Consider the following 24,167-nt stretch of genomic DNA (forward strand, 5'->3'; position numbering starts at 1 on the left):
GAGAACAGGAGGAGCCAGGATTGCTGCCAGGGGAACCCCAGAAGAGGAGGATCGGAGCTGCTCCATGCAAAACCCTTACACAGAATAGGTAAGTATAACACATTTGTTATTTAACCGCTTGCCGACCAGCAGCCGTCATTATACAGCGGCAGGTCGTAGCTGTATATCGGTTCATTTAAGCGGGATAGCAAGCTGGGGGGAATTATACCATGTATGGCAATGACTTGCCAATCTTCAGACCAAAGTCTCCTGTTTGCTTACAGAAGTCAGAGCCAGCGCAGCAGATCTACAGAAGTCAGAGCCAGCGCAGCAGATCTACAGAAGTCAGAGCCAGCGCAGCAGATCTACAGAGGTCAGAGCCAGCGTAGCGGATCTACAGAAGTCAGAGCCAGCGTAGCAGATCTACAGAAGTCAGAGCCAGCGCAGCAGATCTACACAAGTCAGAGCCAGCGCAGCAGATCTACAGAAGTCAGAGCCAGCGCAGCAGATCTACAGAAGTCAGAGCCAGCGCAGCAGATCTACACAAGTCAGAGTCAGCGCAGCAGATCTACAGAAGTCAGAGCCAGCGCAGCAGATCTACACAAGTCAGAGCCAGCGCAGCAGATCTACAGAAGTCAGAGCCAGCGCAGCAGATCTACAGAAGTCAGAGCCAGCGCAGCAGATCTACAGATGTTAGAGCCAGCACATCAGATCTACACAAGTCAGAGCCAGTGCAGCAGATCTACAGATGTCAGAGCCAGCACAGCAGATCTACACAAGTCAGAACAAGCGCAGCAAATCTACAGAAGTCAGAGCCAGCACAGCAGATCTACAGAAGTCAGAGTCAGCGCAGCAGATCTACAGAAGTCAGAGCCAGCGCAGCAGATCTACATATGTCAGAGCCAGTGCAGCAGATCTACAGATGTCAGAGCCAGCGCAGCAGATCTACAGAAGTCAGAGCCAGCACAGCAGATCTACAGAAGTCAGAGCCAGCGCAGCAGTTCTCTACTGAAGTCAGAGCCAGCACAGCAGAGTAAGAGCAACACATTATATCTAAAGACTGAGACCCAGCACAGTATGTCTAAACGAGTGAGAGCCAGATCAGTAGATCTAGAGGACTGAGAGCCAGCAAAGCAGAGCTACAGAAGTCAGAGCCAGCACAGTAGATCTACAGGAGTGAGAGCCAACACAGCACATCTACAGGACCGAGACCCAGTACAGTAGATCTACAGAACTGAGACCCAGCACAATATGTGTACAAGACTGAGAGCCATCACAGTAGATCTACAGGACTGAAAGTCAGCAAAATATATACACAGGACTGAGAGCCAGCACAATATATCTACAGAAGTGAGAACCAACACAGTATTCTGCTTCTACAGCCTGAAGGATAACCATGTACCACCAGAAGTCATCTTTTGTACATCATGGATGTGAAGGTAAGTTATATGAGCATTTGTGGATTTCCTGACAGCTAGAACAAGGCTTGTAATTCTCTTCTAAGATCTTCCAAATAACAAAGGGTCTTTAAAACAAACTTTTTTTATGTCGCTCTCTGTATGAAATTGTATTGTGAAAATTCCAAGCAGGCAGCAGTTTCAGAATTACTGCAAAATCACTAAACTCATTGCATGGTCAAAGTCCCCTAAATCATTGCATCTCCCCCTTCTAGTTTTTGGTGGAACGACAGAAACTTTTGACGATGTCTCCATGCTTATTGTTACAGCCTTGCGAATCGCTGTTGGGCTATTTGTGTTACTTATGCCGTGTACACACGACCGGACCTTCCAGCAGATTAGGTCCGACGGTCTTCCCGACTGACTTTTCAGCGGAGTTCCGACTGACTTTCCAAATGAATGGACTTGGCCACACACCATCACACCAAAGTCCGACGGATTTGAAAATGATGACGTACGACCAGACTAGAATAAGGAAGTTCATAGCCAGTAGCCAATAGCTGCCCTAGCATTGGTTTTCATCCGTCAGACTAGCATACAGACGAACAGATTTTTCGACCAGACTCGAGTCCATCGGAAAGATTTGAAATATGTTCTAAATCTAAAGTCCGTCTGATTTTTTGACAGCAAAGGTCCGATGAAGCCCACACACGGTCGAATTGTCTGACGAAAAAAGTCCGGCCGTGTGTACATGGCATAACTCTAATAAAAATGATCAGTGAAAAAGATTGACTTACTTTTCCCTGCAAAGGAAATGCATAATGGGCTACTATGCATCAGATAGTAGCCCATTATGTGTCACTTACCTGACACAGGAGCCAGCGATGTCCCCGATTTCCTCGCCGGCTCGAAGCATCCATCTTTCTTCCGAGGTCACGAACTCCGGCTCTGTGACTGGCTGGAGTCGCGTGACGTCACTCCCGCTCGTGTGCATGGGAGCCGCCAGTCACGGCATGTCATTTAATGAAAACGGCACGCCGTGACCCTTCTAAAGTATGCATGCGCCGAGTACATCGGCGCATGCGCAGAAGAAATCCAGGGAAAGAGGGAATTGTAAATATCTCCTAAACCATGTAGGTTTAGGAGATATTTGCAGCACCTATAGGTAAGCCTTACCTGTAGGTTAAAGTGTGTTGTAAGGGTTTACAACCACTTTAAGTTTGGGCAAGCTTGGCAAGATGTAATCATCCATATCTGATATTTGGAGGGCACTGGAGATGCTGCCAACCATTGTAGCAGTCCATGCTTTACGTGATAGCGGTGATTTTCTGGGTTCTGCTAAAGCGGGTTACCCTCTACACACAGGGTGTCTCTCACTTGGCACAACTGGCATTAATATTTATAGTGAATACAAGGCATTCTGTGATGGGACAATGGTAGATCCTGACGATACTGATGTCCTTTCTACCTCATCTAATTGGAGTATGCCTTGTATTCACTGTAAAAAAAGGTGTCCTTTGATGCGTGGCAGTGCTGAGCGAGCGACTCTCAGTGTGCCAAGGGGAAGTCACTTGAGCAGGACCTGGAAGATTGTTGCTATCACTGTATGTAGCGTAGGCTGTTACAGGGGTTTTCAGCATCCACAGCAGCCCTCTAGACATAGGATATCGATAATTAAACTGTGCTGAGCTGGATCAATATCAATTGAAAATAAAGATAATTCATAGAGTTCCACTTTACCATGTGTTAGTATGATAAAAATCTGCATTGTTATATTGTTTGTAATATGAACATGGGAGCAGCATATTTGTGCTAAAAGAGAACCCTTTAAAGAAGCATTAAAGTAAGCATTTCAAATCTGCAGGTGAGCAAGAAGGTGTATGTTACCTCCTGGATCTTTCTATTTTGTTTACAATTTACTGGTTCAATGAGTGCTCCTAGTATAGCTTTTGCTATACTCCAGTGTTCCAAGAGGTGGCAAATGGCTCTTCTACACAGCAGACAATCTGCCTGCCATCCTTTTCCCTGCCCATGCATCAAAAGCATTGGATTTTGTGAATAGGTTTACAGAATGTAAGTTCTATTATTAATAAATTGAATCGGTGATCATATTCCTGTGGGGTGCCAACATCCAAACTAGTTAAACACAAAAAATAAACCCCTAACTGGACTTGAAAGGCACTGGCATAGTAGATTATTGAAAAAGGTAGAATTTATTAAACATAATACAACAAAATTAACAATAAATTTGTATTGGAATGATTACAGTTGCTGTACACAAAATCACCACACAGATTGCACTATGAAATTCTCTGGGTTTATCCGACGCGCTTCAGAGTATCAAATGTCTTTCTTCAGGGGTGTTATGAGAAGGTCAATCGTGTATCTACAATATAGTGGTTACAAAAGGTCACAAAGATTATTGTATAACAATCAGTGGTACAATATATGTCTCTATTAAATGTATTTGAACAAAGTCACATAGAAGTGATGGAATTGAAAGTGAAAAACTATTAAAAACAACCATAGACAGAACTGTGTCTCCATAAACCTCCTGCTTAAATGGGCTGGTCTTGTCGATATGCTTTAGTATTGCATAGAAGTGATGGAACTGAAATTGAAAAAAATGCCAGACTCCCCCAATGGACAATGGACAGCTAAGGACGCTGAAGCCAAACAAGCGGGCGACGCTCTGTGGGTAAAAATGATGAGATATATAGTAAAGAGTAAACATAATAATATAACAAGTTCTAATTACCGTATGTTTACTCTATACTATATATCTGGCTTCAGCATCCTTAGCTGTCCATTGTCCCTTGGGTGGAGTCTGGTATTTTTTCAATTTCAATTCCATCATTTCTATGCCAGTACTAAAGCATATCAACTAGACCAGTCCTTTTAAGCAATAGGTTTTTGGAGACACAGTTCTGTCTATGTTTGTCTATGTTTTCCCCTCACAATTACTGCGACCACCTTCCCACTCTGTCCTCAACTCCCTAACCCACATCTTCAACCTCCCCCTCTGCTCCGGCACCTTTCCTTCCCCAGCAAACATGCACTGGTTACCCCCATACTCAAAAAACCCTCACTAGACCCCACCTGTTTGAACAACTTAAGACCCATCTCCCTGCTCCCGTTTGCCTCCAAGCTCATCGAACGCCTTGTCCATAACCAAATGAGTCCCTACCTCATGGACAACAACCTTCTCGACCCCCTACAGCAGGGCCGTCTATAAGGCAGGGCAAAAGGGGCAGCTGGCCTGGGCCCTGTCATTGTTGTGGGGCCCAAAACAGCTGCCTCATACTTGCCAACTATCCAGGTTTAAATTCCCTTGTCCCTTGAAGTTTTATTCCTGTGCTGTGTCCTAATATCTGTGTGAAGTGCTGCTACTAATGCTGTCCAGTTCTGCCCTATTGTGTGCAAGTGACTCACCTGCAGACCCTGGGTTTACATATAAATAACCAGCATTCATATGTAAATAGCAGTGACAATACTAAGTAAATAGCTGCGGCTGGCGGCATTGATATGTAAATAAAGGTGGCATTCCTAAGTATATCATGCTCCCCTGCTGTGAGGAGGTGATGTGCTGTAACCTCTAGCAACTAATCAGTGAGCCGTAACATGTGCTGTAACCCCTAGCAACTAGTCAGTAAGCAGTAATGGTATGCTGTAACTGCTGACAACCAATCACAATTGCTGCCTGATCTGATACAGAAAAATGATTTTAGGTCTAGCTGCTATTTATTGTATGTCTCAGAGTAGGTGGAGAGGGAAATTGCGTGGGGGGGCCCAAGAAAAATTTTGCCCAGGCCCCAATCTATATTAAAGACAGCCCTGCCCTATAGTCTGGCTTCCGCCCACAACATTCTACTGAAACTGCCCTACTAAAACTCACCAATGACCTACTAACTGCTAAAACCAACGGCCACCTGCTCCTCCTCAGCAAATTACACTCCCTTGGCCACCATGATTCTGCTTTATCCTGCATCTCCTCCTACCTCCCATGGTTTCCAATACCGCCTCTATGCCGACGACACCCAGATATATCTCTACACTCCTCAACTCACCCCCTCGATCTCCTCACAGATCTCATACTTACTGAATGACATATCAGTATGGATGTCACACCACTTCCTCAAACTCAATATTTCTAAAACTGAGCTTGTTATATTTTCTCCTTGACAATCCCTCCCCCCCGACTTCACCATTAATATCAACAACACAACCATTGGTCCCTCCACACATGCCAGGGTCCTGGGTGTAATCCTCGACTCTGACCTCTTCTTCAGCCCCCATATCCAATCACTGGCTAAATCCTGCCGTCTTAACCTCCGCAATATCTCCAGAATTCGACCCTTCCTGACTAATGACACCACAAAGCAACTTATTCACTCCTTGATTATTTCCCGCCTTGACTACTGCAACTCTCTCCTTAATGGCCTACCCTTAAGCAGGCTATCTCCCCTTCAGTCTATTATGAATGCTGCTGCTAGACTAATACACCTCACTAACCAATCCGTGACTGCTGCTCCTCTCTGCCAATCCCTTCACTGGCTTCCCCTACCCCACCGTGTAAAATTCAAAATGCTAACCATAACATACAAAGCCATCCACAACATCGCCCCCATCTACATCACCAACCTCATCTGCAGATATCGCCCAAATCGTCCCCTCCGCTCCTCCCAGGACCTACTGCATTCTAGCTCCCTTGTTACCTCCTCTCATGCTCGCATTCAAGACTTCACCAGAGCCTCTCACATCCTCTGGAACTCCCTGCCCCAGTCTGTCCGATCAGCCCCTACCCTGTCCACCTTTAGGAGATCCCTGAAAACTCATTTATTCAGGGAAGCCTATCCCACACCCACCTAACTGTCCCGAGCCGCCCCCATCAAATCATTCTCTGCAACTATTACCTTTTGTACCACCACCCCCTCCCTTTAGCATTTAAGCTCTACGAGCAGAGCCCTCTTGTACCTTTTGTATTGAACTGTACTGTAATTGTGTCGTCCCCCCTATACATTGTAAAGCGCTGCGTAAACTGTTGGCGCTATATAAATCGTGTATAATAATAATAATAATAATGTTTGTTTTTAATAGTTCTATGGAGTGTTTCATTGGTGGCACCACAATATGCGTAAGTTTGTTCAAATACATTTAATATGGACATATATTGTACCACTGATTGTTATACGATAATTTTTGTGACCTTTTTGTAACCACTATATTGTAGATACACGATTGACCTTCTCATAACACCCCTTAAGAAAGAGATATTTGATAATCTGAAACTCGTCAGTTGAACTCAGAGAACGCGTCGGGTAAACCCATAGTGCAACCTGTGTGGGGATTTTTTGTACAGCAACTGTAATCATTCCAATACATTTTATTGTTTATTTTGTTGTATTATGTTTAATAAATTCTACCTTTTTCAATAATCTACTACACCAGTGCCGTTAAAGTCCAGCTGGGGGTTTCCTTTTTGTGTTGTTCTATGATTGGGCAAAGGGAGAGGAAGGACGGCCAGTGCTGCTGCAAACAATGCTATGGCTACAGTGTAGGAGACCCAAAGTTGGGGTGGCGGAAGTAGTAAAGAGAGTTGCAGGAGGTGGTGTATGTACGCCTCATTATTTTTAACTTATTGTGTGCCAGCAGAAATTAAAAACATCTCCTGGAGTACTTCTTTAACCACCTTCAGACCATTTTGCTGGTCATGCAATGTTGTACCCAAACAAAATTTGCGTCCTTTTCTTCCCACAAATAGAGCTTTCTTTTGATGGTATTTGATTGCCTCTGCGATTTTTATTTTTTGCGATATAAACGTAAAAAGACCGCAAATTTTGAAAAAAAATGATATTTTCTAATTTTTGTTATTAGAAAAATCCAATAAACTCAATTTTAGTCATACATTTAGGCCAAAATGTATTCAGCCACATGTCTTTGGTAAAAAAAAAGTCAATAATTGTATATTTATTGGTTTGCGCAAAAGTTGTCACATCTACAAACTAAGGTACGTTTTCTGGAATTTACGCAGCTTTTAGTTTACGACTGCCTATCTCATTTCTTGAGGTGCTAAAATGGCAGGGCAGTACAAAACCCCCCCAAATGACCCCATTTTGGAAAGTAGACACCCTAAGGAAATTGATAAGTGGCATGTTGAGCCCATTGAATATTTTATTTTTTTGCCTCAAGCGATTGAATAATGACACAAAGTTGTCACTAAATGATATATTGCTCACACATGCTATGGGCATATGTGAAATGACACCCCAAAATAAATTCTGCTGCTTCTCCTGAGTACGGGGATACCACATATGTGGGACTTTTTGGGAGCCTAGCCGCGTACGGGGCCCCGAAAACCAAGCACCGCCTTCAGGCTTTCTAAGGGCGTAATTTTTTGATTTCACTTCTCACTACCTATTACAGTTTTGAAGGCCATAAAATGCCAAGATGGCACAAAACCCCCACAAATGACCCCATTTTAGAAAGTAGACACCCCAAGCTATTTGCTGAGAGGCATTTTGAGTCCATGGAATATTTTATATTTTGCCACAAGTTGCGGGAATATTACAAACTTTAATTTTTTTTTATTTTTTTTTTCACAAAGTTGTCACTAAATGATATATTGCTCACACATGCTATGGGCATATGTGAAATGACACCCCAAAATAAATTCTGCTGCTTCTCCTGAGTACGGGGATACCACATATGTGGGACTTTTTGGGAGCCTAGCCACGTACGGGGCCCCGAAAGCCAAGAACCGCCTTCAGGTTTTCTAAGGGCGTAAATATTTGACTTCACTCCTCACTACCTATTACAGTTTTGAAGGCCATAAAATGCCAAGATGGCACAAAACCCCCACAAATGACCCCATTTTAGAAAGTAGACACCCCAAGCTATTTGCTGAGAGGCATTTTGAGTCCATGGAATATTTTATATTTTGCCACAAGTTGCGGGAAAATTACAAACTTTTTTTTTTTTTTTCACAAAGTTGTCACTAAATGATATATTGCTCACGCATGCCATGGGCATATGTTAAATGACACCCCAAAATAAATTCTGCTGCTTCTCCTGAGTACGGGGATACCACATATGTGGGACTTTTTGGGAGTCTAGCCGCGTACGGGGCCCCGAAAACCAAGCACCGCCTTCAGGCTTTCTAAGGGCGTTACAGTTTTGAAGGCCATAAAATGCCAAGATGGCACAAACCCCCCCCAAATGACCCCATTTTGGAAAGTAGACACCCCTAAATTTAGGGGTACACTAGTGAGACTAGGTAATAAATGGCGGGTGCCCTGAAACTATAAAAAAAATAACTAACCAACCGGCGTCACCTGTAACAGTTATATGGTGATCACTGGTGAAAGGGTTAACTAGGGGGCAATCAGGGGGCTTTATGCGGTAGTATATGGGGGTCCCTGGCGCTATAAAAAGCTGCGGCGAACCTAAATACCTACCTGCCTAACAAGCGTCACCTGTGACACTAATACAGCGATCAGAAAAACGATCGCTTATTAGGCTGGGTTCACACTGGAGCGATGTGGGAACGCCACGAATGCGCATCGGGTTCCCGCATCACATGCCTCCCGGCGGCAGTTCACACTGCCCTATGCGAACTGCTGGGAGTGTCAGTTAAATGTTAATGACACCCCCAGATCAGTTCGCATATCGCAGTGCGATCTGCAAACTCGGATCGCATGGTGTGAACACCCATGCGATCCGATTCTGCTGCGGACCAAAAAAAGGGTCCCGTGCGAGTTTGCGGCGGGTGCGGCGGGTGCGACACGAATTCAGCCATACTATCTGTATGGCTGAACTCGAATCGCACAGAGATCGGATGTGATTTGCACTGCAGTGCGGTGCGAATCACATTCGTTCTCATAAACCGCTGCAATGTGAACCCAGCCTTAGTGACACTGGTGACGGGGGGTGATCACGGGGTTAAACCTTTATTGGGGGGGTTAGGGGGGCACATTAGAACTAAAGGGGGCTAACCCTAACTGCCCTAACAGTTACTACAGTCACAAATGACACCAATGCAAAGAAAAAAAAAAAAAAAAACCAATTGGTGTCACTGTGACTGGGGGGGCAGGGGTAATTGGGGGGTGATCGGGGGTAAAGGGGGGTGTGAGTGTGCCTGGCATGTTCTACTGTATGTGGGGTGTGTTGGTGCAACTCACCGAACCTCTCTCCTCGGTGCCGGAACGAAAACTACCGACACGGAGGAGAGAATACATCACTTCCTCTCCTGTGTTTACATTACAGGAGAGGAAGTGATGTCACCGGACATTTTCATTCGCCGGGAGCGATCGAGAGGGGGTGGCCATGAATGAATGGCCGTCCCCTCGTCCGGGATCGCTCCCGAACGAATACCGACCGCCGCAGGCACCGGGCGGGGGCCCGATCGGGCCCCGGACCGGCGGGCAGGCAAGGACATACATGTAAGCCCTTATGCCTGCCCGTGCCATTCTGCCGACGTACATCGGCGTGCGGCGGTCGGCAAGTGGTTAAGCCTCCAGGCCCCTCCCGCATTTTCTCCTGCTGGGACATCTTGTAAATTTGATGGCCAAGGTCCTGATCTTCACGCCGGTGTTGATCTTTTGCTTCTATATTTACAGTCATATATTTTTTTTGTGGAAAATCAGTTTCAGCACTATGGATAGCTCCAGACAGTACATATACTGGCAGGAGCGAATGTGCTGTCTGGTATTGGTTATATTGGTATTGGGCTAATGTAATTAAAAAAAAAAAATATTAGACGTGATCTTTTTTAAAGTGAGACTCTATGCAGCCTGTGTGAACAATGCAGGCAGGGAGAGAGGAGCCACAGTTCACTTTTCTGATTTATTCATGTACTGTATGGCAGGGCTCAAAATTTCAAGTCCTGAGCTACTAGCCAGGTCTCAAGGGTTACTCGCCACCAGTTGCCATGCGAAACCCCTCCTCTGTCCCACCCTAATTCCACCCCTAAACACGCCCTCATAAATTATCTCCTGAAATTACACTTAAATGTTTTATGCAGAATTAAGTTATAAAAATAAATATTAACAGCAACTTTTATCCGTGCCCAAAAAGGCAGCCTGTCTGTGTCCACCAATGCAGCCTGCCCATGTCCAGTCCACCAATGCAGCCTGTGCCCGCCAGTGCAGCCTGTGTCCGCCAGTGCAGCCTGTGTCTGCCAGTGCAGCCTGTGTCCTCCAGTGCAGCATGTGTCCTCCAGTGCAGCATGTGTCCTCCAGTGCAGCCTGTGTCCTCCAGTGCAGCCTGTGTCTGCCAATGCAGCCTGTGTCCACCAGTGCAGCCTGTGTCTGCCAATGCAGCCTGTACCCACCAATGCAGCCTGTGTCTGCCAGTGTAACCTGTGTCCACAATGCAGCCTGTGTCCACAATGCAGCCTGTGTCCACAATGCAGCCTGTGTCCCCAATGCAGCCTGTGTCCCCAATGCAGCCTGTGTCCCCAATGCAGCCTGTGTCCGCCAGTGCAGCCTGTGTCTGCCAATGCAGCCTGTGTCCCCAATGCAGCCTGTGTCATCAGTGCAGCCTGTGTCACAATGCAGCATGTGTCTGCCAGTGCAGCCTGTGTCACCAATGCAGCCTGTGCCCACCAGTGTAGCCTGTGTCCCCCAATACAGCCTGTGTCCCCAGTGCAGCCTGTACCACCAATACAGCCTGTGTCCCCAGTGCAGTCTGTGACCCCAGTGCAGCTTGTCACTAATGGAGCCTACCTGTGCAGTGGAAGAGAGAGGAGAGCCACTGCTGCCTGGTTTATCAGAGCATGAACATAACAGCTTTGATTTCAATAGCTGTGTGTTCCACAGCTCCTCTCTTGTCCAGGATTACATGGGTGATCTGTCTATCAAAGTGCCCCGGACAAAGAGGAGGGGCAGTATAGGACGGCGCTTGGCAGGGACCACGCAGCTATTTAAATGAAAGCTGTTATATTCCCCGGCACTCTGATAAACCAGGCAGCAACTCTCCTCTCTCTTCCCCTACGATCGCTGCCGGTGGTGCCGCCCGCTCCCAGGCAGCCCACACTTGCCAGCCCTCAAAATCCACACGCAAATATAATTGTCAGCCTGGGATATTGAGCTCTATAAAAAGCATTTTTTTTGTGAATGCTTTTTTTTTCTCCAAATAACAGAGATTTATACTTACCTGCACTGTGCAATACTTATACTTACCTGCTCTGCTCAATTGCACAGAGCAGTCCTGAACCTTTTATCCCTGGGTCCCCCGCCAGGTTCTTGGCTTTATGGGCTTGTTCCTGAGCTTCTCTGCTTGCGTTTATAGACACAGACAGAGGGACTTGATCTTGCCCCCCCCGGTTTCCTTATCACTGGCTTTGATTGACAGCAGCAAATGTCAATGGCTTCCGCTGCCTCAGCATAGCCTGTGGAACCCAAAAGTGAGGGGATAGAAGAGCTGCAGACATGCACAACACTGGATCGAATGATGGCTCAGGTAAGTGTAGGGGGTTAAGTGGAGATCTGATACCCAAACATTTTTTTCCTTAAAAGAGAAGTAAAAGGATTTTTTTTTGCAGATTTATACTTACCTAGGTGGATGCCGCATGGGTTTGATGCTGCATCTGTCCAGCGGCAGCTCTGCGCTGTGATCTGATCGACCAAACACCGTTGATCGCTCAGTGTTCAGAGCTCTGTGATCAGAGAGCTGTAGACTGTCAGTCACATCTCTCTGCTCTTCTCCCTTCTCGCTCATTGGAGCGCTGAGCTGTGGAGGGGCGGGAATCAAGCATCTCAAGCTCACAGTGGCTCGCTGAGAGGCTGAGCCAGGTGTCAGTCCAGGGACCTGGCGAATCCAGACTCCATGGTGCCTGGACTGATATCGGTGACGTCAGCAGAGAGCAGACTTCACTCCATTCTCTGCTGAAAACGGTTTTTGCACTCCTGTGATCCATAAGAGAAGTACACTACAGCCAAACGAGCTTTGACTATATTTCTCCTTTAACGTATAGAATACATTAAAGGATAAGGTCACCTTTCATAAGATGTTACACCCATATTTAGGGTATATCATGAGATATGTCAAAAACAGACCGGACCCGAGCTTCCCCCCGATCCCCCGCTCTGACAGCTAGTGAGGATCCCTCTCCCCCCTGTACGATGTATGGGCATGGAAATACACTGACAGGTCTGCAGGAGACCTGCATTGCACCAGCGATCAGCAGATCACTAGTGGCACGCTTTAGAGGCTCCAGAAACAAAAAAATAATAACTGCACATTTTTTTTTTACCTGCAAAAAAAATGCATTTATTATTTTTTGTCAAAAAGGTGAACTTCTCTTTTAAGGTAAAAATAGTTAGGCTTTAGAAACACTTTAACAGACCATCTAAGAATATTTAAGTAAACCTGATGCCACATACACACGATCAGATTATCCGGCAGACTTGGTCCGCCGCCCATGTGTGGGCTCCCCTGGACTTTTTCTTCCCAAAAAACTTAGAAAGATGTTTTGACTCAAAATTGTGAATGGACAAGCCACCTGTCTGTTTGCTAGCCTGCCGGTCTTTTAAAATGAACGGACTTGCGCACACACTTTGTCTGTTCATTTTGAACGTGACTCCAGGTAGACAGAACTAGCAAATGAAGTGAATGTCACCGCCTCCCTCAGCGAGATTGACACCTCGCTAGCCCTGTCCCTGGTATGGATTTAAGGGGGAAGCCCTACGCCCAAAAAACAGCGTGGGGGTCCCCCCAAAGTCCATAGCAGACCCTTATCCGAGCACGCAGCCCGGCTGATCAGGAAAGGGGGTGCGGCCGAGTGAGCGCCCCCCCCCCCCCCCCGAACCAGGCCGCGTGCCCTCAACATGGGGGGTGCTTTTCCTATGGCCCCCCACCCCAAAGCACCTTGTCCCCATGTTGATGAGGACAAGGGCCTCTTCCCGACAACCCTGGCCATTGGTTGTCGGGGGCCGGCAGGAAGGGGGCTTATCAGAATCCGGGAGCCCCCTTTAATAAGGGGGCCCTCAGATTCTGGCCCCCTACCCTATGTGAATGAGTATGGGGTACCATGTACCCCTACCCATTCACCTGGGGAAAAAAGTGTACATTAAAAAAAACACAACACGGTATTAAAATACTTTATTAGACAGCTCCAGGGGTCTTCTCTTCTTCCGTCTTCGGGGGTCTTCTCGCCGGACTATTCCGCTATCTTCTGCTCTTTTACTAGCTCTTTTACTAGCAAAGGAGCCCGGCTTTCTCCTTTGTTGCCGCTGCCGTCCTGGAGTCTTCTTCTGACTTCGGGGGTCTGGCTTAGGACTACTGAGTATACATATAACTTATCGCGGCCATCCGCACATTTTACAAATATCCTTACATATTTTGTGTTTTTTGGACTGTACACTTCATTTATGTATTAGGTTTTGGATTGCTGCCTGTAGGTTTTACCTGTACAAACCCTTTCGCACTGTTTTGCACTTTATAGCATTTTTGTTGCACTTATGCACCTTATTAGTTTACAGTTTATATATTTTTCACATATCTGCTGAAGCTACATTAGTAGTAGCAGTAGCAGTAGTACCGAGATTAAGACCTGAAGTCTCCTTGCATATACAGTAGAATAGTACTGTGTATGAGGGAATACATTCAGGTTTTTTCAATTTATAGGGGGGTATGTTACATATATGTATAGTTTTACTTTCTTCTTGAAGAAAGTAAAACTATACATAATTAAATGCAGCCACTTGAGCCCCATCATATGCAGCCACTTGTGCCCATCCTATGCAGCCACTTGTGCCCAACAAATGCCGACACTAGGGATGAGCTTCGTGTTCGAGTCGAACGTACGTTCGACTCGAACATTGGCTGTTCGTCCGTTCGGCGAATTCCGAACGTTTGGGCCGTTCGCGTCAAAATCCGAGTGGCGCGCGCGCGGACCACAATGCACTGCGGTGGCGCAGTGCATTGCTGTCTCATGATTGGCCAAGCATGCACTGTGACCCCGCATGCTTGGCCAATCGCAGCGCCAGCAGCGAGGAGAGCCATGAATCATAGCTCAGGCTGTGTAGTGCACGCCCCACACTATATAAGGCCGCCTTTGAGGCGGCCTCGTGTAGTGTGTTAGCATCTGAAGCAGTGGGTGTTCTGTGTACCTTCAACACAGTACACACCGATCGTTTTTGGCTGATTTCCTATCTTGCTGCTGTGTAGTGGTTGTTGTCTGTGCCCTGACCGCAGTATACACCACTATATTCACCTCACCTATATAGCTAGTGAGATATTTGGGATCAGATGGCGCAAAGAATCAGTCACTGTATAGTCTCTATTTGAGTATGAGTATTTTAAAATGTCAATAACAATAGCATTTGTAATAATATAGGAGAAGCACCGTCGGCAGCAACAGTCTTGAGAGGAGAAGCAGGGCTCTCTAAAGATTTTGAAAACACAAAAAACAGGGAGAAGGTGCGCCAGACTAAGTGCAGTATAAACGATAAAGTATTTATTAAAATAAAAAACATACGGCCAAATGGCTACTCACAAAGGTCAGAGTGATTTAGGCATGTAAATTAGATAGGGATGTATCCATGTCTCAATCCGGTCCACGGGGTTTGCAGAGCTGATGGAGTATAAAAGCAGACAGGGGGGACGACAATAGGCTTGCCTCTGTGTTCCAAAAGCTGATTTGGAGCAGCACCTCTGTATTTCTAATAGTTTTCATCGGTTTCCAGCTTTGTTAAGCGTCCGGATGGCCGGAACCGGAAGTGGAACCGGAAGTGGAACCGGAAGTGCGTTCCCGCGTGGAACGCAAGCTCTGGGATCCGGAAGTGACGCGTGGGCCAATCAGAAGACGCGTTTCACAACTTCAGTTGTTTCCTCAGTTCTCACTTCCGGTTCCGGCCATCCGACCATCCGGACGCTTAACAAAGCTGGAAACCGATGAAAACTATTAGAAATACAGAGGTGCTGCTCCAAATCAGCTTTTGGAACACAGAGGCAAGCCTATTGTCGTCCCCCCTGTCTGCTTTTATACTCCATCAGCTCTGCAAACCCCGTGGACCGGATTGAGACATGGATACATCCCTATCTAATTTACATGCCTAAATCACTCTGACCTTTGTGAGTAGCCATTTGGCCGTATGTTTTTTATTTTAATAAATACTTTATCGTTTATACTGCACTTAGTCTGGCGCACCTTCTCCCTATATAGCTAGTGATCTAGCTTTAACCACTTAACAACTGCCCATTGCCGATTAACGGCTTCAGGGCGGTTGTTTAACTCTGAGAGGCCGTTAATTAACGGCCTCCCAGAATTCTGCTCTCGCGCGCCCCCTGGGGCGCGCACTCGAGAGCATCCGTGACCGCCGGGTCCACAGGACCTGGCGCATCACGGTAAACGGCCGCTCGTCGCGGCCGTTTACCACGTGATCGCTCCGTCAAATGACGGAGTGATCACTTGTACAGTGGATCGGTACAGTGGAGGGGAAAGAGATCGGTGTCAGCAGCGATGTGGGCTGCATCTGCAGTGCCCACATCGCTGCTCACCGAATTTAACCTCTCAATTCCCTGCCAATACTCTGCAATACCAGTGCATACTCTGCAGTACCCTGCCATTACTCTGCAGTACCCTGCCATTACTCTGCAGTACCCCGCCATTACTCTGCAGTGCAGTACCCTGCCATTACTCTGCAGTACCCTGCCATTACTCTGCAGTACCCCCCATTACTCTGCAGTGCCCCCCAATACTCTGCAGTACCCCCAATACTCTGCAGTACCCGCCATTACTCTGCAGTACCCCGCCATTACTCTGCAGTGCAGTACCCTGCCATTACTCTGCAGTACCCTGCCATTACTCTGCAGTACCCCCCATTACTCTGCAGTACCCCCCATTACTCTGCAGTACCCTGCCATTACTCTGGAGTACCCCCCAATACTCTGCAGTACCCTGCTATTACTCTGTAGTACCCCGCCAATACCCCGCCAATACTCTGCAATACCCTGCCATAAATTGCCATACCCAGCCATACTCGGAGATACCCAGCCATACTCGGTGATACCCTGAAATACCCAGCCATAGACGCCCCCCACCCCTCACCGCCCTCCGTGCTTCTACCAACTCGCCAGTACGATCAAAGCCAGAATCTTTTTTTTATTTTTTATTTCAGGCTTCCCAGCCTAGAGGTGAGATGTGGGGTCATATTGACCCCCAGATTTCACTGTAAAGAGGACCTGTCACCCCATATTCCTATTACAAGGGATGTTTACATTCCTTGTAATAGGAATAAAAGTGATCAAAAATATATTTTTGGTGAAAAAAATGTCAAACTAAAATAAATAAAGTAAAATGAACAATAAAAAAAAAAAATTTTTTAAAGCGCCCATGTCCCCATGTGCTCGCATGCAGAAGCGAACGCATGCGTAAGCCCCGCCCACATATGAAAACGGTGTTCAAACCACACATGTGAGGTATCGCCGAGAACGTTAGAGCGAGAGCAATAATTCTAGTCCTAGACCTCCTCTGCAACTCAAAACATGTAACCAGTAAAAAAAAATTTAAAGCGTCGCCTATGGGGATTTTTTAAGTAGCGACGTTTGGCGCCATTCCACGGGCATGTGCAATTTTGAAGAGTGACATGTTTGATATCTATTTACTCAGCATAACTTCATCTTTCACTTTATGCAAACATTGGGCTAACTTTACTGTTTTTTTTGTTTGTTTTTTAAGCACAAAACTGTTTTTTCCCCCAAAAAAACGCATTTGAAAAATTGCTGTGCAAATACCGTGTGAGATAAAAATTTGCAACGACCACCATTGTATTCTCCAGGGTCTTTGCTAAAAAAAAAAATATATATATATATATAATGTTTTGGGGTTCTCTGTAATTTTCTAGCAAATAAATGATGATTTTTACATGTAGGAGAGAAATGTCAGAATTGGCCTGGGTGCTCCAGAACGCCTGATGGCGCTCCCTGCATGTTGGGCCTCTGTATGTGGCCACGCTGTGTAAAAGTCTCACACATGTGGTATCGCCGTACTCGGGAGTAATAGCAGAATGTGTTTTGGGGTGTAATTTGTGGTATACATATGCTGTGTGTGTGAAATAACCTGATAATATGACAATTTTGTGGAAAAAAAAAAAAAGGAAATAGGCCGTCAGTACTTCAGGTGTGATCAATTTTCAGATATTGGCACCATAGCTTGTGGACTCTATAACTTTCACAAAGACCAAATAATATCCACCAATTTGTACTTATTTTTACCAAAGATATGTAGTAGTATGAATTTTGGCCAAAATTTATGAAGAAAAAATTACTAATCTGCTAAACTTTATAACAGAAACGAAGAAAAATTCATTTTTTCGCAGAATTTTCTGTCTTTTTTCTTTTATAGCACAAAAAATAAAAAACTGAGAGGTGATTAAATACCACCAAAAGAAAGCTCTATTTGTGTGAAAAAAAGGACAAACATTTCCTATAGGTCCAGTGTTGCATGACTGAGTAATTGTCATTCAAAATGTGAGGGCACCGAAAGCTGAAAATTGGTCTGGTTATTAAGGGTGTTTAAGTGCCCAGTGGTCAAGTGGTTAATAATAGAGCTTGCAGTCAGTAGTGTTAGGAGATACTGCGTGCTGTCTGCGTGCTCTGTACCCAGTACATACCGCTATAATATAGGGCAGGCCCCTACTTTCAAACATCCAACTTACAAACATCTCCTACTTGCAAACGCAAGGAGACAGCAGCAAGTGAGATGAAAAAAGATGGACGACAAAACAAATTATACAGGGGTGATAACCCTTCCCTATGTTTTCCAAAAAGCTTAAAAATAGTTTTTTTGACTGGAGCTACACTTTAAAAATGTACCAGTTGAAAATTACAAACAGATTCAACTTAACACAACAAACCTACACAGTCCCTGTCTTGTTTGCACCTCCTGTATACTGCTGTTCTGAGTATATAGGGCCTGGGGGCCACACGCATTTCCTTTTTTTAATATGGGTAAGGGGTTCCCCTTAATATGCGTACAAGACCCAAATAGGCTGGTAATGTGCAGGGAGGGCTACCCATGCCATTTTTCTCAATGATTTTCAACCATATTGCAGGAACCAGATATAACATTAAAACCGCAAGCAGTTTTAAATGGTGTTATTTCCGTTTAATGTCATTTTGTGCAGGGACTGTTCTAAACACGGGAAACACGTGGCACTTCACAGGCATACTACAGACACCCCCCAGGCACCATATTTAAAGGAATATTTCACCTTTTTTTCACTTTAATCGTCATTAAAATCAGTGCTCCCACCAAAACGACAGTTTTTAAAACTTTTTTTTGCAGTGACCCATGTCCCCTGGGGCAGGAGCCAGGTCCTCAAACCCTTTTTAGGACACTATCTTGCATATTAGCCGTTAAAATTAGCACTTTCCATTTCGAACGTTCGAGTCCCATAGACTTCAATGGGGTTCTAACGTTCGTAACGAACGCGGGGGTCGTTCACAAGTTCTGGTGCGAACCGAACCGGGGCGTGTTCGGCTCATCCCTAGCCGACACTGTGCCCCCCTGCCTGCCTGCTGTCTGCCCAGCACTTACCCCATCTTGGTGGTAGGTCAGGCAGCGGTGACGGCATCGAGCTGTGGGATGGATCCTGTGTCCTCCATGCATCTCTTCTCATTCTGCTAAGCTTCCAATAGGAGCACTCGTGCCTTTAGCCAATCAGGTGAGGGGTATTAGACCCACGCCCTCTGATTGGCAGAGAGGCAGTTTGGTGTTAGAAAAGCAAATATTCATTTGCTTTTCTAACACATCTGGGTGGGCTCTGAGCACAATGCCCTGCGCTTGAAGTCCACCTTTTTTGAAGCCTATTACAGCCTATGGCTTTAATCAGGTGCTTCAAAAAAACAACCCCGCCGCTGGAATTCAGGCACCCTGTGTCCGAAAAGGGACCAGACGTCTGAATAGGGGGTGGCAGCGGCGGCCATGGCTAGATTCATGCAATGCATGAAACTACAGGCATACCCCACTTTTAAGTACACAATGGGGTTTATTTACTAAAGCTGGAAAGTGCAAAATCAGATTCACTTCTGCATAGAAACCAATGAGCTGCCAGGTTTTATTTCCAAAGCTTAATTGAACAAGCTGAGGTTAGAAGCTCATTGGTTTCTATGCAGACGTGAGCCTGATTTTTGACTTTCCAGTTTTAGTAAATAAAACCCATTGTGTACTTTTAAGTGGGGTATGCCTGTATCCATTATTCATAGAGGGGGGTGGCGTGACAGAGAGAGCGGCACCCATTTGCCCTTAATAGACTCACCGCCACTGGTTGTTACTGACGTGATGAAAATTTCATGTGAATAGCGCTTTTAGAAATAGATTTACCTAAAAAAAGGTAATGTGTTCAATACTTATTTTACCCGGTGTACATGAGGGAGGTTTACTAGAACTGGATCACTCATAATCTGGTGCAGCTGTGCATGGTAGCCAATCAGATTGTAACTTCAGCTTGTTCAATTAAGCTTTCACAATAAAACCTGGAAGCTGATTGGCTTCTATGCAGAGCTGCACCAGATTTTGCACTCTCCAGGTTTAGTAAATCTCCCCCATAGTTATGTTGGTCTAAGCTGGACCAATGTAACTATGTGATATCCCCACAATTGGAATTCCTCTGTAGGTTAACCTGTAGCCACAAAACACCAGAATCAGAGCTGTTACTATAGATAAAATCACACATAAGGATAATACTATAAAATGATGAAATAAGACATACAGTATATCTAAAAGCAAAGATTTAGCAGGAGGAAGCTTCTGTGATTTCATATATTTATCTGGAGGAAATTTGCAGTCTCATTTTAATTGCTTAGCGTAGTTGTCCTTTCACTATACCCCGATCTTTTTTTATCATTACTACAGCTAAAAATAGGCAGCGTTTTATTCTGTGGAATACACGAGCAGGGCCGTCTTTAATATTCATTGGACCCTGGGCAAAAATTTTCTTGCCCCCCCATACAATTTCACTCTCCATCTGCTCTGAGACAGGCAATAAATAGCAGCTAGACTTAAAATCAGTTTAATGTATCAGATCAGGCAGCAATTGAGATTCGTTGCCAGTGGTTACAGCATATCATTACTGCTAACTGACTGGTTGCTAGAGGTTACAGCACACTACGAGTCACTGATTAGTTGCTAGAAGTTACAGCAAATGATTTCTGCTTCTTAATCGTTTGCTAGAGATTACGTTATAGTATTACTGCTCACTGGTTGCTAGAGGTTACAGCACATCATCTCCTCACTGCAGGGGGGCATGATCTACATATGAATGCCACCTTTACTTACATATCAATACAGCCGCCCGCAGCTATTTACATATGAATGCCGATTATTTACATGTAAACACAGGGTCTGCAGGTGAGTAATCTGTACACAACAATAGGACAGAGCTGGGCAGCATTAGTACCAGCACATCACACTGAGATATTGGGATTGTTGGCAAGTATGAGGCAGCTGCTTTGGGCCCCACAACGACAGGGCCCAGGGCAGCTGCCCCTTTTGCCCTGCCTTAAAGATGGCCCTGTACACGAGTCAGCTCTTAATTCAGGTAAAATGGTTGTCGATCCAATACTCCCAACAGATCTTACATATGGGAAACAGATCTTACATATGATTCACTGCTGAAGCCACATTCCGTCCTCATTGCGGAAACCTTAGAGCTTCTAGAGTAAAGCACTGGGAGACATTTACTAAAACTGGAGGGGAAAGATTTACTAAAACTGGAGCATACAGAATCTAGTTCAGGTGTGCATAGCAACCAATCAGCTTCTAACTTTCAATCAGCTTGTTCAATTAAGCTTTGACAATAAAACCTAGAAGTTGATTGGTTACTATGCACTGCACCATATTCGGTGTGCACCAGTTTTAGTAAATCCCCCCTTAGACCCCTTTCACACTAGGTAATTTTAAGGGTATTTTTCAGGCGCTTTAGCATTAAAAAAAAACCTCTGTCAAGCGCTTGAAAGAAGCCTCATCTGCAAACCCAGTTTGAAAGCCCAAGTGCTTTAAGAGCCCTTTCACACTGCCAGCACCCAAAAAACGCTGGTAAAGCGCTGCGTAAAAGTAGCTGCGCTTTACCAGCATTTTTCAAGCGCTATTGGGCACTTTTAACCCCCGCTAGTGGCCAAATAAAGGGTTAAAAGTGCCCACAAAGTGCCGCTGCCAAAAGCGATTTGCAGGCGTTTTGCAGGCACTTCCCATTGATTTCAATGGGAAGGGGTGCGTTAGGAGCGGTGTATTCATCGTTCCAAAAGCGCTGCAAAAAAGCTGCTTGCAGGACTTTTTTTGATGCCCGGCCAGCCCAGCACCTCAGTGTGAAAGACCTGTGTAGTGTGGGGGCCGAGGAACTGTATACAGTGCTGAGATGGGAAAGGAGCAATGTCAAGTGACCTGCCAGGGGTCCCTCTCCTCTGATTCTCCAACGGTAATCACTGTCCTCTCATGTAAAGAGGAACTCAAAACTCTTAAGCCACTTTGGGTATCTTGGCATGCAGTGGGTGTTTCTGCACGCACGGTTGAAGTGGTGGGTGGTAATGAGTGGGGTCCAGGCCAACTTTTGCATCGGGGCCCACATGCTTCAAGCTTTGCCTTGTGTGGTGCGATCGCTATTTACATAAGTATGCAGGACCTACATGCATGTTTACATTTGTGCATGAGCATGGGTGTATGGGGCGCTTACATTATTTTTTTTTTTGGATGAACTTTATTGCTATAACAAGGGATTAACAACACTCATGGGCTGTGATATATCCAGTTTAAGCCCATATCTCTCCTTTTGCCTCCAAAGCATGTGATCAAAGCAAGATCAGTTTGATCAGATGCTGTACAAACCAGTAATGGCTTCTAATCAAAACAAAAGTAATGTAACAGAAGAGGGGAAGAAACTCTTTCACAGTGATTGCGATTAGAGCGGTTATATCGGTAGTGGGCTCCCCAATGGGACAGGAGAGCCCGGTAAAGGTGGAGGGGGTCCCCCTTGCTCCATCTGTAAAAATGACCGAGAGGCTGTAGAGCCACTTGGACCATTTTTCCCCAAATAGCGAAACACTCAGAGAAAAAGGATAATACCAAGACCATTGTTGTAGCTGCACTGATCCTGATCCTTGCTGAACTTGAATCCATGTATGACTGGCTTTAGTTTGCCTCTATAGATACCCTGTGCTGTTATTCCAGGTACAACAGGCCCCTGTGCACAAATGGCATCCCACACTGTGTATTTTTGGCCCAGGGATGACATCTAGCACCGTGTGTCACGGGCCCACAGATCAGGTGGCACACCGGATATGGCAATGGTACACTCATGAAAGGAGGATGGGAAAAGGGAAGTCTATTATAAAACATTTTCAGATGGGCATTCCAATCAGGTCCACCTATCAGTTTTTACGGCTGACTTGATTGGAAGGTCCATTCATCCCTATGGACAAGCAGCTGTACACAGACTTGTGTCCATTTACACCCGCCTACCCCTGGGTTCGATCAGGCCCTTAAAAAAAAGGGTAGAGGACTCTCTCTTCAGTTTAAGGTGAAGCGGTTCCTACTGAACTGTCCGAGATTCAAACCATGTATGGGCAGGCTGATTGCACCCAAGCTTATTGATCAATCCACTTGGGTACAACTAGCCTGTTTGATTTTTCATGAGATCATTGCTAGAGGTTAAGCAATAATCACTGTGGCTCTCCCCATGAAGAGAACACAATAGCTCCACGGGATAGATTCCCCCATCAACATCAGTGTTGATGGGGGAATGCACCTATTTTCTTTCCTGCAACCACAGGTTGAAAATCTAACCATCTATGGCTGGCTTTACAGTCATTGGAGTTGCTGCTCTGACTAGATGGAGGTTGGAATCAGACCTGTGTTCCGGTGCATTGTGTTTAGAACGAATAAAAGAAAAAAAAAATTCTTACACACACTATTTATTTTTATTTCATTTTATTAAATGTTTTGCACAATATAGCAATAAAGTATATACGTAATTTCTTCTGCCATGATGCACCACAATGCATGGTAGTACGTTAAACTGCATTGTGTTGAATTGTACTGCATGTGTGTTGGAAGTGCGTTTGGTCAATGTGTTGGGGTACCATTGACGATGGATGACACTGCACCACACTGATGCTTGTAACGTGAATTAAAAAAACATAGGTTGTGGTAATGCACATTTACCACAACACAATGGTGTGATTTGGCACTAAAGCATGGCAGTTCACAGAACCATCCAAAACACACATTTCCCCAGCGTACTTACCAGCTAGCCAGCATAATATAATGAAAAAAAGGCTAAACTGTTTCTGCAATTTACATTGGATGCAAATATATGTGAAGCCGCACTGCCACATCAAGGCCCCTCTGCAAAGTGCGGTCCCTAACTATAATGTTTCCAAATTGATAAATATATAGCAAGAAATAAATTGAGTGTCTAAACTAGTTACAATTTTTTTTAAAAAACAGAGGTTTTTGTTATATATTTGCATTCATAAGTGAAGCTACATAGAGCTCCCAGGGATCCCATTGGATCTTCCTTGTGGCTTGTGCTTGGTCACAATGAGACCTCGTATGATTGGGATTTCTGTGTCCCTCTAATGTAATGTTTCCAGGGTATATGCCTGTTAACCCTCTAAGTCTTAGGTGCTCGCAGTGATACTGGTGTTAGGTTTAGAAAGTCTCTAGCACTCAAAAAGATTATTTCCACTTATTGTGAAAAAATGTCATATTATTCCAGCCACTGTTTTATTGCTGGTTTGATAGTACCAGAAAATAAAAAAAAAAACTGGCCTCCAACCTCCCCTTATAGCCAG

The 24,167-nt window shown here is 45.2% G+C and overlaps 1 protein-coding gene across 3 annotated transcripts in view; it reads left to right on the top strand.

The window, feature by feature from the left end:
* The window catches only part of LOC143988917 (b(0,+)-type amino acid transporter 1-like), a 401,901-nt gene continuing 377,734 nt past the window's right edge, over positions 1–24,167 (top strand). For all 3 annotated transcript variants that reach the window (XM_077488835.1, XM_077488836.1, XM_077488837.1), the window contains exon 1: positions 1–1,418. The gene's annotated coding sequence lies outside the window, so the exon portion shown is untranslated. The remainder of the gene's footprint in view (positions 1,419–24,167) is intronic.

Source organism: Lithobates pipiens, unplaced genomic scaffold, assembly GCF_037356315.1.
Source record: "Lithobates pipiens isolate NorthernLeopardFrog02 unplaced genomic scaffold, aLitPip1_a1.2 Scaffold_18, whole genome shotgun sequence".
Lineage (NCBI taxonomy): Eukaryota > Metazoa > Chordata > Amphibia > Anura > Ranidae > Lithobates > Lithobates pipiens.